This window comes from Manis javanica, chromosome 4, assembly GCF_040802235.1.
Source record: "Manis javanica isolate MJ-LG chromosome 4, MJ_LKY, whole genome shotgun sequence".
Classification (NCBI taxonomy): domain Eukaryota; kingdom Metazoa; phylum Chordata; class Mammalia; order Pholidota; family Manidae; genus Manis; species Manis javanica.
This window is the reverse complement of record NC_133159.1, coordinates 63,377,864-63,394,971: the sequence shown is the minus strand read 5'-3', so window position 1 is coordinate 63,394,971 and position 17,108 is coordinate 63,377,864. Positions and strand designations below refer to the sequence as shown.

General features: G+C 44.0%; 1 protein-coding gene across 6 annotated transcripts in view; it reads right to left on the bottom strand.

Annotated features, from left to right (window-relative positions):
* Positions 1-17,108, bottom strand: part of ST6GALNAC3 (ST6 N-acetylgalactosaminide alpha-2,6-sialyltransferase 3) — a 614,818-nt gene that overhangs the window by 537,281 nt on the left and 60,429 nt on the right. Inside the window, exon 1 of one of the 6 annotated variants that reach the window (XM_073234154.1) lies at positions 11,490-12,182. The exons of the other annotated variants lie outside the window; for them this stretch is intronic. The gene's annotated coding sequence lies outside the window, so the exon portion shown is untranslated. Of the gene's footprint in view, positions 1-11,489; positions 12,183-17,108 lie in introns of those variants that run through there. 6 annotated transcript variants of the gene reach the window in all.

Here is a 17,108-nt window from a genome sequence, read left to right as displayed (position 1 = left end):
AAGGCAAAAGAAACTGTACAGAAGCACTGTACTCTAGCTGACAATGCTATTTTCCGTAAGAGTATGGGTTAAACATTCTGATATTGCTACTCATATGTGCTGAAACTGAACAACTAAGTAAATGCATAGCAGATGATGGGAGATAAGTCTATCAGAGTTGGAGCAGGAAATTACTGATAAACAAGGGGAGGAAGCTAGAATGAGCCATGTGGTAATGAATCAGAGCTGGAGAGCAGTATCCATGTTTAGCAGATACAGATGATTACATACAGATATGGTTATAGATTAGTATCCATTCATATGTTTACTTGCTTTGTCAGCTGAGAGGGCCTATAAACAATAGCACCCCATAGCAACAAGTACATGAACTGCCCAGATCTTGGTCTTTAATACCCTCCTCCAAATAAGAAACAGAGCTCCATGGAGAAATGACTGATCTTAGGATTAGGTCAGAAGATGTACAAGATGAGCCTGGAGAACCTCACAGTGACAAAAAATAAGAAAGCACTGAAAGACAATGAAAACCACTCACAATGACAGAGGTATGTCAAAGGAACACAAGAGCCATATGAAAGAACTCCCAGTGGCCAAAGCTGGAACAATTTGAACAAAAAAATAAATAAAGGTGTATTTTATTATAACCCAAAGTATAAAATACATCTTCCTGGATCCATACTAGTATCAATAAATAAGTGAATAAATAAACATATGGGTGAAATGGGACAAATTTCCTGTGCAGAATTAGAAGGGATTTGTGTAGACACTTTACCCCCCAGGAGTTAGAGCACATGCTTCTTAACTGTGGGCTGCACAGTCACCTTCTCCCAAGAGCACAGTATGCATACAGGGGGACGTAAACTTACAGGGAAGAAATGTGCCAAACATTACTTCAGCTAGGTGATGAAGGTGAGCATCAGCTGTCACATTGACAGTATGTCTTCCTGATATGATGTGATGAGAATAATACTTTATCTCTATTGTCTTCCTCCCCAAAGTCCATAACCCCATTCTAATCATAAGAAAACCTCAGATAAATTACCATAAGGGAAAATTCTACAGACTATCTAACCAGTGCTCCTCAAAACTGTTAATGTCATCCAAAACAAGGGACGTGAGAAACTGCATTGCCAAGAGGATCTTAAGGAGACATAACAACTAATATAATTTGGGATCCTGGATGGGATCCTAGAATAGAAAAAGGACATTGGGTCAAAACTAAAGAAATCTGAAAAAATTATGAACTTCAGTTAATAATAATGTATCAATATTGGTTCACTAACTATAACAAATGTACCATACTTAAGATGTTAATGGGGAAAACTGGCTGTAAGGCATATGGGAATTCCCAGTACTGTTTTCAGTTTTTCTGTAAATCCAGAACTGTTCTAAAACATAAAGTTTATTAAACAAAAATTAACCACACTTGAAACACAGTAATGTCATATAATTATTAGCCAGTAATGATGGTGGTAGTAGTATTCACAGAACCAGGGGGAGAAAAGATTTGCCAAGTGAGTTGCTTATGTTTTTCCTATACAAATTTAGGTTCCCAGGCCCAGAAAATAAGCAGTCATTGTACTGGTCACCAAGCAACAACCACTCCCAAATCCTGCTCTACTGTCAAACAGCACTGCCAGCGGTGGATGGCACTGGTGACTTTCTAGGGAGGAGGTGGTCTGGTCCCCTTCTTCCATAAATAAATGGCAGGTCACCTCACACATCCTCCAAAACTGACCCCAAAAGAAGTTGGTGTGAGGTAGAGCGGGACATGGGACATGGTTAATTTTTCCTGCTTACAATGAAAAATACCAAGATTTAAATAATATAGTAAGAACAGGAGGGACTCCACCTTAAGGCTAAATTTCCATTTTAAAAAACCAGGGAGTCAGGAGGTAAGATTCTTAAGATATTTTATGGTAATCAGCCAATAACTTACCCTATCTTAAGGCAGGGTAAATAGTCCTAAATGATATGTCCCCACTGCTTGAGGGTAACCACAATCTTGCAGAAGAACAGGATCAAGAAATTCCTTGTGTTAAATTTATATTACAGAATATCCAGAGGATGGACTACGGATAATGACATAATGTCTCTCACCGGAGACAGACATCATGAGGCAACATCTCAAGCCTATGGCCCCTCCCCATCCCTAAATTCCTTAAAGGACAGAATCCTAAGCCTTTAAGTGTGCCTAGTCTCTGACATCACCTGCACTCCCCTTTCTTCAAGTGTGTACTTTGCCTTAAATAAAGACTTCTTGCTTCTCAACTTACTGTGTTTTGTCTCTGTGCTCTTCCAAACTTCTTGGGAGGTTAGTAAAAGACCCCTTTCCCAATAGTAAGCATCGTTGTTACTTCACCGTTTTATTCAATTTTCTATACTTGAGCACAAGTCTTCACTCTTTCTGTTCTACTTCAGACAACTAGGGAACGGCTACTAAGATCTCTGATTTGGGCTTGCAAGTTCCTGCTGCCTGTGTGACCTGGATGAGACTGCAGTTGTACAATATGCTCTTTACTAGACTGCTTCACAATCTCCTTTCTTTGCCTTTGGGAAGTTCTCAGAACATAATCTCATTCCATCCAGTGCTCTGCAGCTCCCCCAAATCCTGGGGTGGTAGGGGCTTAGTTCCCATGCCATGCAGATTCAAGCAGACACCGGACTCCAGGTGACCCTGGCTTCAGGAGTTGGCAAGGGATCTGCTCTATGCTGAGCAGGAGTTCAATGAGCTTCCCTTTCCTCCCTCTGTTCTTCCTTGCACTCTGCTGCCTGCATGGCTGCTGCCACTCACTACTACTCTCACCGTAATGAATTCCTTCCTTACCTACGCTGTCTGAGCTGTTCAAGAATTCTTTCTCAATCAGAGTCAAGAACCCTCCCCTGTCCAGGTTGAGGTTTCACCTAGTGGGCAGGGAGAGACCTCCCAGATGCAGCTCCCCTACAACAGGTGGAAATGTAAAGATTTCAATAAAGAAATGCTTTGCAATTGAAAGGAACTCCTGACCAGGGTCAAGGAACTGACCCCCAAGAACAACTGCCAGATGACCTAGAAACCCCAGAAATCAGAATGGTGGTTTTGTTAATGGTACCACTCTGTGAAGAGTGAATGAAATATGACTTGTAATTAATTCCCTTGCTTGAAGTCTTAAATCCTCTCTAAATGAAAAAATCTCCTGTTAGGTTGACCCACCCCAATCATATGCACTCTGCAGCTCTCCCCAAAATAAAGAGGATTGACAAAGAAAATTAAGTCCTCACCCTCTTGACCTCAACACAAGCGTGCTAGAGTCACATTTAAACCAACTACTGGGCAAAGGAGAAGAGCAGACTGGATGCACTGCACTTCAAAGGTGGATGTTGCTCCTGTGAGTATAAAAAGCCCAGGGTTACAATTACATTTCATTAATGAAACATAAATAAGCAGGGACTGTGCTTAATTTACAATAGGAGTTTACAGACACTAATCTTCCCCACGCCTGGCTGGGTGTTGTTTTGTTCAAAACACACCTTGAGAGTGGAAGCTGAGAGACAAAGTACCATCTTAAACGCAGTGTGCTTCTGGGGACTTAAGAAACCAGTTTTTCCTGGGTACTATTGCTTTAAGAGTGACGAGAGTGCCCTCTAGTGGGTGAGAAAGGGCCCTGCACAAAGGGTATAAAGCCGAGCCTAACTGATCACCGCAGGTTCAGCTCATGAAGTTGGTTTCTGCTCTCTGTTTTCCCCTTTCCATAATCTTGGTGTTGTTCCAAGAGAACTGTCCACCCGCACCACAAGAAAATTCCTGGGAGAAATGAAGAGTTCCATTTTCAGGTGGACATGGCCACGTTTGACTACTTCACTCCTGATTGGCATCTGCACGAGTTTATAGCTCATCCTCAACACTGCAAACGCTGCCCTAACGGCAAGCGCAGAGCTGACGTCTCCTCGCCACCTACAAACACCAAGCCAACTCCTTGCGCCAGTAGCAAAGGTCTAAGAGAACACATCCACCTGAAAATGTTGCCCATTTCCAAGGGCCCACCTGGACAAACGTCAAAAGGGGAAGATTTCCTGATTTTAACAGATCTTTCTCTAAACCCAGCAGCCCAGAGTATCATATCAAACTGAAGCAAAATGGGAAGCAAAAGCACTCAGAGTCAATGCCCTGATACAGAATATTGCTGTCCCCATCTAGGTCACCTCATCTGAAGGCAACAAGAAGCTGCTCAAAGAAAGCCATGTTTATTCTCTTAAACAAAATAAGAGTTTTTGCTTAAAAGTTACAACACAGAACAAGCTATACCACCAGCAAAACACAGAAAGGCCTGACTTGAGGAAACTAGAAGTGGACCCTGTTCTCTGGACTCATCCCATGTTTTGTGGGATTGAAGTGAATGAGAAATATGCCACCCTGAAATCCCCGCCCCCAAAGGAGCTAGCTGGCTGGATGCACACATTTGGTCTAATCTGCATGCAGAGGCAGGTGAGGCCCTGAGCTGGGAGCTGCTCTAGCAGGTGGTGTGTCTCCCCAGGGGCGCACAGGTATTCTCCAGCCAGCCCATGGATAGACAGGGGCCTGGGGGTGCAGGAAATGGAGTGCTCTGCTTAGCTGAGATTATTCTGGTAGCAAAAAAGGAAAGGCAGGGAAGGAGGCAGTGTCCTTCACTGTACAGACAACTTCACATGACATGCAAATAGGGAATGCCTACAGGAAAAATTATCCACAATAGGATTCAAAGGAATGCAAATGAAAGCAATGATGCTGGATAATTTTCCACCTATCAGATTGGCAAAATGAAAAAGAATGACACATCCATTAGTGAAGATCTAAGGGAAGAGACACCAGAAGCCACTATAACAGAGAGTATAAAAATTGTTTCCCCATTTCTGGAGACTAGATGCATCCAACATTTTTTAAATGTGCACACCTTAAGACCCAGCAATTCTCTTCTGGGAATTCTAAAGAAAGACAAGCATTTCCAATATGAAAACTCCTTTCTCAAAAGTTGATGAATGACCACATAATAGGACTTAAAACTTTTGGCTTCAGATATATAAGAAAATGAGGACATAATTTGACCACCAAAATGCAACCAAGAATTAGGGAAAGTGTTGATGGAATCTCCAGACCTTTTCTCCACTTTTCCAGTGGACATGATATTTGGCTAATCCATGACTGGAAAGCTCTGCCCAAAGTTCACAATAATTTGTTATGTATATCTCTACCCACTTGCATGAGGTCAGAGTCATACCCAGGTATTTTATTTCCAATCTAAATGTTTCTGGTTTCTGCCAGAGGCCCGGGTCAGCAAACTCAGCCCGTGTTCTCCATGCGCAGGCTGGTTGAAGCCTCAGTCTCAGCTTTGTGAATCACACAGGTGCTTCGCTCTCGGCATTACCAACCGTGTGTGGGCATTTCAGAATCTCATCCTTGCTAGCACAGTGCTGTATGGACAACCTTGACCTTTCAGCCCAAGGTGCTCCGCAAGTCATGTGTCTCATCACACCTGGCAGGACCTGCTTGGAAGTTGCTTTTCTGTGATAAATAGTTCCTCCACATCTTAAATAACCTGGGCAGAAATGAGCCGATTGTTACGGTGGTGATGGCTGTCGGGTTCTCCTAGAATGGATCAACTGTGTCCTTGGAAAAACAAAAAGCTAGAAGCCCAGGTAAACACTTAAGACATGACCATGACAAAAAGACATGAATAATAAATCCCTTCAAAAATATGATCTTCCTGGGAGACTTTATTTACATACTCAGCCATTTTTTGTTCTTTCTCTGGTTCTCAAAGAAGATTTAATCCCTTTGACAATTTTTCACTCAGAAAAAGACTAACGATTCCATAGTGGGAAGGGAAATATTGTTCTATTCATCAGGTGCAGTATGCCTCATAAATCATTACAAATTTAAATTTCTGCCTTGAGTAACCAAGTAGAAAGAGCATTAGAGTAAGAGTCAGTATACCTGGATTTCTGTGACCTTAAATCACAAGAACTGGCTCTGCGACCTTGGGCTCAGCTGTCTCTCTGAGTTTTGGATGCAACCCCTGTCAAGAAAAGGTCTAGGATCACGTGAAGGTGAATACGGGATAACACACATAGCAGGGTTGCCGACAGTCCACCACATTCTCTCAGCCTTTATTATTTCAGCACTCACAGCCTGACCTCCAAATGCCAGCCCCTAATTTCTGTACTTTAGGTTCTCTGGCGGCAGGTCCTTCACTGCTCAGCACAGACCGTGTTACACTATATCCCAGACTTCCCCAGTGGGATTGAGTCCCAGTCGTCCACAGGAATCCCTAGTTTGACAATGCCCCCTTTGACGACTTCCTCCCCTGCTCATTCCCACTCCCTCCCCAGGGTTTTCTGGGATTATGTCCCATATAAACTATGTGCCTTCGTCCTTGTCTTGGGTTCTGCTTCTGTGGCAATCCAAACTAGGTCAGGGGTCATACGCCTTCCTATCAGGAACTAAGTCTTTTTCAATGGCCTGTCCTAAAACGGTTAACCCTTCCTTCAGATGTAGGAAGTGGCCAATTTTCTCCAAGGCTGTCCTGAATGCAAACTTTTAAAAGTGACACCATTTGGCTTTCATATCTTTCCCCTAACATCTCAAGGGAGTCCTGATGGCTCCTTCTGATTCCTAGTGGTCACCACCAACAAAGGCAGAGAGCAATGATTCTCCCCTGCACATCAGAACTTAGGACCATGGTCCCGCTTCCTCAGCTCCCTGCTCCCTCTGCGATGGGGCCCACCTCTCCATGTGTTACTGCATGCTCAGCAAGTGGCTCACATGCCAGAAATACCAGGTCGGAAGCAGGAGTGGGGGTTGTAGCTGAAGAGTCAAGGTCTGACCACTCCTCTTCAGTGCCCAAGTGGTCAAAATGTCAGGGCTACAGCCCAGCAAACACCAAAGGTGCAAAAAGGCCCAGCTCTACGGGGACCCAGACAGCCCCTGGCTCAGCAGAAACAGGCTCGCCAGCAGCCACGATCTGCGGAAGAGTCCCTTCTGGTCCCCAGCCTGCTGGACATTCAGCCCACCATTGGAGAAGCTCTGGAGAAAGCTTCGCACCCAGTCCGAGGCGGTGTAATCATCATCATCCAGATGAAACCGAGGTGGGACACGAGCGGTGAGCGTACACGTTTACCCATCTCTGTACTCACACACCCGGTTGGGTTTCCCAGTCCTGCTCTGTGCAGGCCATGCCCACCGGCAGTCCACTGGGCCGTCAAGCGGCCACGCTTTCCGGGGCAGGTTCCGAGAAATTGGCACTATCCCCAGATAATCTTAGCTCACAGGAGAAAAGATGTGATGAGGGGAGAATATGCTGAAACTGCAAGGAAATTCCAGGACCGGAGATGTGAATGACCAAAAAGAAAAAGGCAATTAGGAAGGAGCAAGTGTGCCTAGACTGAGAGATGAAACCTCCCCACTCAGAGACCCCGTCACGGAAAGAAGAGCCACTCTGACTCAGCGCTGCCGGCCTACGCGACGCCTTTCAGGAAAGGTTCACTCACGAGCAACAACAGAGAAAAGGTGCCAGGGGAAAGTTGAGCTCAACTTGAAAGAATTGTGCCTTTCACGCCCAAGCAGTCCAGGTAAAAGCCAGCCCACCAGGGTGGTGCCTGGCGAAGCTCTCTCAGGGGAGCACACAGAGGCTCTTGAATGGGGACTGAAATGTGGTCTTCGGTGCTGGAAGATCTAGAGATAATGAGCCGGTCTCCTCACCCTGTGGAAGAGGCAGAGCCATCTGAAAATGTGTGTCCACTGCAGAAGCCCATTCTCCAAGCAGCGCTGGACATGGCTGCTGGAAAACACAGGCCAGGTCGCTCATGCCCTAGGGAGGGCCCTGCACTAATAAGCTTACCACGTCACCGAGATGTCACCCAACACACCAAACAATCCGAAAGACCCTCCTTTGCTTACAGACTAACAGGAAATGCCAGACTCACAAGGATGTAGTCCTTCCCACTGGGCTGCAGGGTGACCTTCACATATGAGCCGTTTCTTCCAGATGCGTGGATGTGGCAGACTGAGGCAACCGTGACCCGCTCCTCACCTTACCTAGTTGAATGACTTGTGAAGGTGAAATCCCGCATGTGTGTCTTTGAAACACATAGGATTTGACCATTATGTGCTAGGCACACAAAGATGAGAAAGCTTCGGCCCAGGGACCCCACACACCAGGGGCCAGGCAAGTAGAGAGCTCCACCGGGCAGAGGGATCACAGGTGCCACACACTGGGCTCCAAACTTTACATGAATTGTCTGATCTCATTTTTGCCACACTACTGACACAGGCATTGTTATACCCATTCCACAAAAAAACCCAGGCTTAGAAAAGGAAATTGACTATAGTTTCGCAACTAGCAAGTGGGAGAATGTGAGGGTGAGTCTGCCTGGTTCCAGGCCTTTGCCATCCTATCTCTCAAATAAATACATATGTTCATTCATTTGGCTAATCCTCACCTTGGAACAGAATAAATTTAAGGCAGTAGTATATGAAAAAATGGAAAAGCTGTATTAGAAGGGGCCTGGAGGATTAGGGAGGGCTTATGAGAGAACACAAGTTAGGGCTTGGCTGCCACTGAGCCCCCTGGGGACAAGAGCCATGCCGTGGAAGAGAAAGAATGACACACTTTCCTGTGGCTCAGTGGAAAGCCAGAATCAACATCCTTAAAACACACATGGGGCCTAGGGCTGCTGGAGAAAATGTACTTTGCAAAAAAGAGCGTTGCAATTTCCCAGCATTTGTTTATACATTGTGGGAGTGTCTGAATTCTGTCTGAGGGAGTAACAAAGAGAAAGCAAATATCAGAGAGAGAGAGAAATAAAGATACTGGGGGGTGGGAGGGAGTTTAAACAGATTGGCCCTCAAGTAGGAATTCTGTTTGCCCAAAAGGGGGAAAAAGGAATGAAATGTGAAAATGAAACCCAAAAAGAAAAGAAACTCCTTGAGCCCCTCACAACCCTTCTGTCTCTGAATTCTTAGCTCATTCCCTCCTACCGTGATGAGCAGTTGAGATTTTTGCAACCCGAGCTTTGTTACATATCAAAGAAATGCCTTTTAGGAAAACGGGAACGTTGGAGAAATAGAAATTCCCATGAACAACCTCTTGAAGACATGGAGCATTCATCTCCAGAGCTCAGGGAGGACACGGATGCGCGCAGCCCAGCGCTGCAGCCCACTTTGTGCAGCCTGAGGGGGTTCATGGGCCTTCCCTGCTGGAACACATGTTGGGTTTCTTGCATTCATTTATAAATTTAATGAGCATGTTCCACAGTGATGCATGAGGCAAATGTGAATACCCCATGACTGTTTTTCAGCATAAAAGTAATTTGACTAAAAGGCAGAATGAATTTACTGATATGACAGGTACAAACAACATTTCAAAGAGAAGGACCCTTTGAATTAGAAAAGACTTTCTGGAGGAAGTACTTCTTAGGGAGGTAGACTCTGAAGGGTATAGAGAGATGATGACAAGATAAAGACAAAGGGCTAAAAAGGAGTGAACACACGTAAGGGAAGAGTAGAGTCAACACTGAGCAAAGGCAGGAGATAAAACTGAGAATACCAAGTCACTCATTTGACCTAGATGTGAAACATTTACTGAGCACCTACTACTTACTAGACACTGTGGCCAGTGCTTGGGATACAACAAGAACAAAACAAACACCCCAGTCTCATGGAACTTAAATCCTAGTTGAGGGAAGAGAGACAATAAACAAGATAAACAGGTAAATGGTATCATGTGTTAGGAGGTGTTAAGACTATAAAGAGAAACCAAACATGGTGGAGGGTACTGAATGCTGGGGACGGAGGAGGCGGGGGGACAGGGAGAGAGTGGTCGCAAAGTGGTTGGTCCAAGAACACAAATGGTCTTGAGTATCAGAGGAAGGTGTTTGAACTTAATTTCACAGACACTGAAGAGGCAAGGGAGCTCTTCTGAGAAAACACATGCTAAAGGCTTGGCAGTAAAGGTCAGTGATCAGTAGAAGTTAGCAAGTTAGCTATTCAAGTTGGTGGTGAATCTGCGATGAGACTGAGGTACTAATTTGTAGTGCATGGGCTCATCAGGTTGGGATATAGAGAGGCATGTAGGAGATACCAAGGAAGAGATGAGAAAGTACATTTCACTGAACACTGGCCTTGCTAGGCACTTCCCAAGAGGGTTCTACCAGGACAGAAATGTGGGAATGAGACTTTACACAACCCAACCCCTGCCTGGCAGCACATTCAAGGTTTTAAGTTGGCCTGTGGTTAAACCAACAAATAGAACCATATTTAATTCTGTTTAAATAGCATTTTGCACTCTTTTCTGACCAGTTAATGTTTTCAGGGGTCAAGAGGAGGCAGAATACCTATTAAAATCCAGCAGACAAACTTCGTGAAATGCTGACCAAGAGGGAACATAACAAAACCCTGTAAAGTGGAAGAAGACGATGGGTTTGCAAAGGAGACAGAAGTAGCTGAAGGACAGGCAGTGGCACCCATCTGACTGGGATTGGCCAGGAGTGTGAGCAACAGGGGCCAGGAGAGGCTTTGTCAAAAGCAAGAAGGACAGGAGGATGCAAGGGTGCCACTAACACGGATCCTCAAGAACATCTCAATCAAAAGTGGAAGCACCTCCTGGGAAGGGGCAAGGAATGCTAACTCACTTCCTCGGCAATCCTCCCACCTGACAGCAATAAAAACAAGGAATTAAGAAAGGGATACTCTTCCTCTTATAAAAAAAGAGCAGTTATGGCTTTAGACAGGCAGCATCCTAGATCACCCCTGCAAATCTATCCTGAAGGGAGGGAGAAGGAGGCACATTTTGAGGAAGAAAGGAAAGGAGACAGTGTTGTTTAAAATTAAGCCTCATTTAATCAGGTTAGGAATGTAAAGAGTAACTCATTCATCTTGAAAAGCATATCTTGTCCACTCACACAGACATATATAATTCAAGCCTCCCTTTTCTACAGCTGCTTAGCAGGTTGTCTGTATGTATTAAATTGCCTCACACCTTTTAAATGGCAGTAAGTTTTAAAAAAACAAAAACCTAGGAAACCATTTATGTTTATTTGCCAAGTTGGCTTAGAGGACCAGTCCAGGCCCAGACTATCAGTGTCACCTCCTCCTCATCATTTTGTAAATTGATCACTTTTGTAAATTAATCACTTTTTGTAAATCGATCACTTTTAAGTCCACATTGAAAAAAGAAACAAAAAAACAGAGACCAAATTTCTTTTCTGATCCCACTACTCAGGAAAAGATATTGAAAAAGCATAAGATGACTTACACATGTTAAAATTTTAAAGCCCCTATTAAACTGTCATGAAAAATTTATATCTATCTAATTTTTCAACACATACAGAATTTACTTTCCAGCTCATAAATGCCACCAATTCTGTGATGTCATTACAACAGCATTAAGGCAGATTATCAATTAAATAGTGTGCAGTCCTGAGTCAGAAGTGAGTTTCAATTCACTAATTATTACCATAATTTAAAAAGAACCACATACCTGAACAGTATTTTGACTCAGAAGTATTCAGCAGACCAGTGCTTCTCAGTCATATGGGGAACTCATGAAGCTGCAGATTCTGTCAGAAAGTCTGAAGTGGCTTCTGAGACCCCACATTTCTAATAAGCCCCCCGGTAATGCTCATGCTTCTGGTTCATACCCCTCTCTAAGAATAACAAGGCAGTAAACAAGCCGTCTTCCGGGGCTGAGGCTTAAGGGGAGGCAGCATGATTTGATGAATTAATTAAACTGAGTGAAATGGATTGAATTGTTTTTGTAGTTTGCCTCGTGATTCCTGCTGCCCTTTGTATCTGAGAAGACATGGAAAGCTCAGGTTCTAAAATCATATGTATAAAATGTGGGAAAACAAATGCAAAGGAGAAACATGAAACTACTAATAGAGTAACATTGATGCAAGGCTCTCTACTTTGAGCTGCTGTAATAAAGAGGGGGATTCTTAGGTTAGTCTGGATTGAGATTCAGGATTTGGATATTTATAAATTCCCATCTGATTCTTAGGACCACGTAAGTTCTAGACAAGCTCCTGCAAAATAAACTTTCTTCCTTTTGCAACAAAGGAATTAGAACCTCAGAAGATACCCAAATCCTCCCAACTCATAACAGAGCAAAGATTCAAACCCAGGAGGTCTTCTGACAACAAGAAAAAAGTTCTTCCTCTAAATTACACAACTTGCCAAGGAGATCCTAAAACCATTGTTGGGAACACATGTCTGAGTAAATCATTGATGACAAATTTTGAAAAAATAAAGATATCAGGAGTTGTAGACTAGTTTATTTAACAAAATTGGGTGGGAGTACAGAGGGAAAGAAGTGAGCATTGGGGGCCAGCACAGGCTCACCACCCAGAGGAAATGAGGACTCCACCAGGACGGAGGGATCTGCCCTGTCTACTTTCTCCACTGCTGACAGCAAACTCATAGAGCAATGCCTAGTCCAAAACAGGAACTTAATATATATTTACTGAACGATTGAACAAATTAGTGAACAAGGAACGGGCTAGCACACTCCAACATTTACTGAGCTCCCACTAGGAGTCAAGCACTACAGATTTAAAAATAAATAAGATGTAGTCCCTGACTACAAGTGGTTAACATGTTTTCCTAATTAATCATTTACAAAGGAAGTTATGGTTTCTTGCTTCTGGGACACTTGATGTTCTGATTGTTCCATCCTCCTCCCCTTTCCCTGGCCTCTCAGCAGGCATTAGTGACCTTTTTCTTTCCATTGGGGAAAGTAGCATGCTTGCCCACCCTCTCATGCTGTGCCCAGGAGCCTACTGTGATCTCCGAGTCCTCAGTTCTTAATGAGGCATCATGGTGAAGTGGGAAAAACCTGGGCTTTGGAATTTTCAAAACCTGGTTCATTTACTGAGCACTTCTATATGGTAGACACTGCTCTGAGCACATTATTGGTATTAATCACTGACTCCTCTCAGCAACTGTGTAAGGTGGCATTACACCATTTCACAGATGAGGTGACTGAGGCCAAGGGAAGCTAGTGACTTGGCCAAAGTACACCAGCTAGGTTTTAAATGGGCTTAAACCTGGACATGTGACTCTAGAGCCCACTCTGCTGACCATAACTCCAACCTGCCTGTCACAGTGGAGGCCTTAGGACCAGAGTCATCCTCACATGGCAGCTCACAGCATCCGTCTCAGGTGCATGCTTGGCCCCTTACGCCATGCGGTAACCACACCACTGGCTGCCATAGGAAAGACGGTCTTCATTTCTTTTCAAACCAAAGCTGGAACAGCTATTGAGTAACAGTTTTTCTTCCCCTAATTTCTTATCATATCATCAGTGTGAGCTGGAGAGTAATTTATTTAATTGTTTGAAAAATGTTTATAGATATTCTAACATGAAGAGGCAAGAAGAAAAAGAGCTATAGTGTTTGGTATTCCAACAAAATCACTCAACTCATTTTTTTTCACGTTTCAAGTTCTCTTCTTGGATATAACCTTTTAACAGAGGCAAAGTGGGTGTTAAAAGCCTGTCTATTAAACCGCCATGTCCTGAACCCCTCCATTTTAAATATTGCATATGGACAGCCACACACACACACACACACACACACACACACACACACACACACACACACACACGACTTGGTAAGAAGTCCAAACTTGCAACAATGTGTTCCTGAAGCAGATGCTAAATTTAAGAAAAAGAGTCGGGTGTTTAAGACAGTAAAATATGGTCTCTACCAGGTTCTGCCCATTGTACTCACCAGACAGCTAAAGCTAGCCACTCCCTTACTGGCTGAAAAGGTCTAAAACATGATTCCTCAATGTCCTTAGAAAGACTACAAGCTCTCCAATAAGGTATTAAGGCCTTTCACAGTTTTTCTTCTCACCTCACTTATCTCATGGTGGCAGAAGATGGCTAACCATCTCCTCTTCTTTCTCTCAGCTGCAGATCCTGCCACACACCCAGTTAAAGGCTACATTAGTGGCCCTCCTTGTAGCCCAGCATGGCTGTACATCTTAAATCTGATGGTGTCGTGTGATTCAGATGAACTTCATACCTCATCATGATGGAAGACTGTTTTCCCTCCTCTTCCCCCTGGCTGGTGGGAGTCACGGGAAGCCAGCTGTGACCTTGCACACAGGGACGACACCCTCAGAGATGGTGGAGCACCAAGATGAAAGAGGCCTGTGTCCCTGGAAGACAACTTGGAACACAGCCAACTGTGCTTTCTAGAAACCCAGACACATCTATGCTATCATGTGGAAGAGAAACAAACTTCTATTTGATTTAAGCCACTGTTTTTGTATATCTCTTTGTTACCATAGTTTAGCCCCTTCCTTAACAAATTCACTCACCTGGACTCCATCCCACCAAAGATGGAATTTCCCCACCCTTCCCTACGTTCCTTCCCATGTCCATGTCTTGGCTTTTGGGGAGCCTGCCCTTTATAGGGTGCCCTCCTCCCAACTGTGTATTCAATCTCTAAGGCCCAGGCACTCTCCTCTCTCTGCTAAGAGATCCCTCCTTCTCAAGATCCGGTTGCCCTTTTAATCTGAAACTTTGGCACTTGCTCAAGTGCTGACGGGAACGGACTCTAGGTGTCTCCTGGGTTTACTCCTTCAGGCCTTCATGGGTGAGGCAATGCAGTGTGTTGAGAACACTGAGGACACTAGATCGCCCCTCCCACGAAGGCATGAAGGAATATATTCCTAGATCATGGTTGTTGTGAAGAGACTGAAGCATATGTTGAAACGCCTGGCATAATGGAAGCACTCAGAGACTTCTGCTTGCTCCTTCCACTTACAGACAGGAGGGGCTGTACATGGTATTTATTTCCCCCACAATTTTGTAACAGAATTGAGCATGTAATAGGGATTTTAACAAATGCTTTAAATTGCTAAAAGCTCTAAGTGATTTGTTAGGCCTTTTTTTGCCACAAGCAACTATGATGCTGACCATCCGCATAAAAGGCAAGTTTTAATCTCTCCCTCTTTTTAAAAAAAATGCATGCTATCTTTTGTTTGATCTCGAGTCCCCTTCTCTGACCTGGTTCTCTCAGAGTTCAAGTGACTTGAGAACAAGCCTCTAAAAGGACACAGAGGACCTCAGAGGCGCAGTTTGCTTTAGGGTTAGCTGGAAGGAACGTTAGACTCTCAGTCTAGCAGGCTAGTGGCTGGGGCCACCTCTCATCCTGACCCAAGATAAATGGACACCCACGTTTACTTCTCCCCTGCATTACAGGTAAGAGGGACTCTGTCTACACTGGGAGTGGGACAGCTCTCACAGCTTGTCTCCACTGCAGAAATCCCTGGCTATTCAGGGTGTTTCAATTTAACATCATAAAATAGACCATGCTGGCCAACAACGGCATTCCTGAGGCCTGCCACAAGAGACTGGCAGCTCTCTGGTGCCAGCTACGTCCATGGAGCTGCTGGAGACACCCTAGCAAGAACACTGAAACCAAATCTCCAGGCTACAAAAAAAATGCCCTCCATTGATCCCAGCTTTCATCCAGATAAACTCATCATTAATTCTTTCAGGAAATATTTAGTGAGTACCTAGTATAGGCAAGTCACTGAGTCTACAATAAGAAATAAGACAAACACTCAAGGTTTTTAAAATTCTGTACAAGGGGTAGAAGTAAACAGGCAATTTCAATACAATCTGATAAATGCCACTGCTAATGGGAGTACAAGGATCTATGGGAATGACCGGAGATGAGGACAGAGGTAAGCACGGGACTCCTGGTTACCAGGGCAGCGGGTATGGACCTAATCCCCATGAGACTCCAGGGAGGTATTGGAGCTACCCCTTTCTTTGCCCCTTACCTGGCAAAGAAAGACCAACATTTCTTCCTTCAGCGGCACAGCAAGGGCAGCCAAAGGTGAAAGAGGCATGAATTGCCCACAGTGTTAATGAAACACCCTGTAATTACCGAACAGGCAGAATGTAAAAACTTCTCTCTGCTCAAGAGATCTTGCAATCTCCTTTCACAGAGCATTGGGTTAATCCCTTTCACCATCAAAATCACGAAGAGCTCAGACAAGAAACAGGCAGAGGAAGCATCTGTTTTTGCAGTCGGAAAACCCCAATTAGACCAATTATGTTGTTCAAGGGCTGAGATTTCATGATAAGAGGTGCCATACGAATAAACCAGTGATTGATAGATACATCTTACATGAGTGTTGAGCAAAGCAGTGAAAAAGTAAAGAGATTCTCTTGTTTTGGGATGGCACTGACCTCATCATCCTCAAGACAGGTGCGGATTTAGATCTTATCCACGTGCTATTCCTATCCCATTCTGCTTTGAATTTCTACCATCATTGGGAAAGAGACATGCATGCAATTTAAAAGCTAAAATCTTGAAGATCTTCTATCCAGTCCCTCATTTTACATGTAAAGGATCTGAGGTTCAGAGAAGGTAAGTGCTTTGCCCTCCCAGTTAGTGACGAAGTCAGAATTAGAACTCAAGCCCTGACCTCTTAGTTGAGAGCTTGTCCCACTAATCCACTTTGAGCCTAGAAATGTGGCACTAGACAAGTACTTATTTGGGGAAAAACCATAATTTGCTTAAAGACCTTTTTCCTCTAATACCTCTCTCTGTCTCCCTGTCTGAGAATCTATGTCACCAAACATAGTTATCAGGATAAAATCTGTAGCTGTTAAACGCTTTCAGCCTGGCTTCCTACAAGGACAGAAACCAAAGAGAATATCTGTAAACAGAAAATGAAGCCACTGTCACTGAGTGAATGTTTCTTCGAAGGAAACAGTATATGTTCATGTGAAAGTATATGTGTGTTTACATGTTTCTACATGTTTTACATGCATGTGTGTGTGAGAGTGCTGTATATCATATGTGTGATTTTAAGTTGTGTGTGTGTCTATGTGTGTAATGGTCTTCTTTGTGGATCTGTGGGTGTGCCTTTGTCCATCAGGGCTGCTATAACAGAATGTCATAGGCTAGGTAGCTTATAAGTAACAGAAATTTATGATTTGCAATTCTGGAGGCTGTGAAGTCCAACATCAAGACAGCAGCAGAGTCAGTGTCTGGTGAGAGTTTGCTGCCTGGTTCACAGATGGCTGCGTTCTCACTGTCCTCATGTGGTGGAAGGGAGCAGAGAGCTCTGTGGG